The sequence below is a fragment of the Otolemur garnettii genome, unplaced genomic scaffold (assembly GCF_000181295.1).
Source record: "Otolemur garnettii isolate 467f Iridium unplaced genomic scaffold, OtoGar3 scaffold00170, whole genome shotgun sequence".
NCBI classification, from domain to species: Eukaryota; Metazoa; Chordata; class Mammalia; order Primates; family Galagidae; genus Otolemur; species Otolemur garnettii.
The window spans coordinates 753,308-755,497 of record NW_003852565.1 but is presented as its reverse complement, the minus strand read 5'-3'; the positions used below and the strand labels follow the sequence as shown (position 1 = coordinate 755,497).

Genomic DNA, 2,190 nt, shown 5'->3' with positions numbered 1-2,190 from the left:
GACAACATGGATCACATGGATCACACCTATAATCCCAACACTCTGGGAGGCTGAGGTGGATGGAAATCCTGAGCTCAGGAGTTCCAGACCAGCTTGAGTAAGAGCCAGGCCCTGTCTCTACTAAAAATAGAACTACCCAGGAAGTGTGGTGGGCACCTGTAGCGCCAACAACTTGAGAGGCTGAGGCAAGAGGATCAGTTGAGCCCAGGAGTCTGAGGTTGCTGTGAGTTGATGCCACAGCACTGTGGCACTATACCCAGGACAACTGAGACATTGTCTCCAATTAAAAAAAAAAGGGAAAAAAATATTTTCATGAATCATCCCTTATGTACAATGCACCACATTACATATCACAAGAATTAAATGTGAAATTAGGCAGCCTCCGCATGGCTGGCAGGAGGCATGAACATGGTGGGGCTGTCTCTCCACAGATGGCCACAAGGCAGCTGCCTACACATAAGGACTTTGAGTCCTTCTTGGAGGACATCACTCTTTATCCTCATTTGTACTCACAGGCATACATTGATTTTATTTTTATTTTTTATTTTATTTTTTAATTTTATTATTTTTTTTTATTAAATCATCACTTTGTATATTGATGCATTTATGGGGTTCAGGGTACTGTTTTGATATAAAATATGAAATGCTTACATTGAACTAAGTAACACATCCATCACAATTATACTGTTCTTTTACTAGTTTTGAAATGTACCATTGCATCATGCACATTAGGTGAGGTCACCCAAATGCCCTCCCTCCGCCCATATCCCTCTTCCCCTCCCTCTCTTTCCTCTTCCCTTCTAATTTCTGGACTATAGTTATGTTTTGCCATTCATATGAGTGTGTAGGTGATTACATATTGATTTCATAGTAGTAGTGAGTAAATTGGATGCTTTTTTTTCATTCTTGAGATACTTTACTAAGAAGAATATGTTTCAGCTCCTTCCAGGTAAACATAAAAGATGTGAAGCCTCCAACTTTTTTATGGCTGCATAGTATTCCATGGTGTACATATACCACAATTTGTTAATCCATTCATGGGTCCATGGGCACTTGGGCTGTTTCCATGTCTTGGCTATTATGAATTGGGCTGCAATAAACATTCTGGTGCAAATGTCTTTGTAAAATAATTTTTGATCATCTGGGTATATACCTAGTAGAGGAATTGCAGGTTTGAACAGTAAGTCTACTTTTAGTTCCTTGAGTGTTCTCCAAACTTCTTTCCAAAAAGGTAGTATTAGCTTGCATTCCCACCAGCAGTGTAGAAGCATTCCCTTCTCTCCACATCAACACCAACATCTGTAGTTTTGGGATTTTGTGATGTGGGCTAATCTTACTGGAGTTAGATGATAATTCACAGTGGTTTTGATTTGCATTTCTCTGATGATTAAGGATGATGGGCATTTTTTCATGTGTTTGTAGGCCATATGCCTATCTTCATCACAGAAGTTTTTGTTCAAGTCTCTTGTCCACATAGAAATGGGGTTATTTATTCTTTTCTTATTGATCAGTTTGAGTTCTCTATAGATTCTAGTTATTCTACCTTTGTCAGAAGCATAACTTGCAAAAATCTTCTCCCATTCTGAAGATTGTCTGTTTGCTTTACTTACTGTGCTCTTGGCTACGCAAAAGCTTTTTACTTTGATCGAATCCCAGTAATGTATTTTTAGTGTTGCTTCAATTACCCAGAGTGTCCTCCTCTTAAAATATTCTCCCAAGCCAATTTCTTCAAGTGTTTTCCTTGCACTCTCTTGTACTATTTTTATAGTTTCATGTCTTAAGTTTAAATGTTTTATCCAGTGAGAATCAATTTTTGTTAATGGTGAAAGGTGGGGGTCCAGTTTCAGTCTTCTACAGGTTGCCAGCCAGTTTGACCAGCACCATTTGTTAAACATGGAGTCTTTCCCCCACTGAATATTTTTGATAGGCTTGTCAAAGACCAAATGACAATAAGTAGCTAGGTTCATCTCTTGGTTCTCTATTCTGTTTCTCCCACTCTGTTTTTGTGGGAGTACCATGCTGTTTTGATCACTATTTATAGTATAGCCTGAAGTCTATTAACATGATACCTCCTGATTTGTTCTTATTTCTGAGTAATGTATTTGCTATTCAAGGTTTATCTGATTCCATATAAAATGCAGCACTATTTTTTCAAGTTCTTTAAAGTACAACAATGGTGCTTTAATAGGG

At 38.1% G+C, this 2,190-nt stretch overlaps 1 protein-coding gene across 1 annotated transcript in view; it reads right to left on the bottom strand.

Annotated features, from left to right (window-relative positions):
• OCA2 (OCA2 melanosomal transmembrane protein) overlaps nucleotides 1–2,190 on the bottom strand; it is a 358,711-nt gene that overhangs the window by 215,667 nt on the left and 140,854 nt on the right. The window lies entirely within an intron of this gene.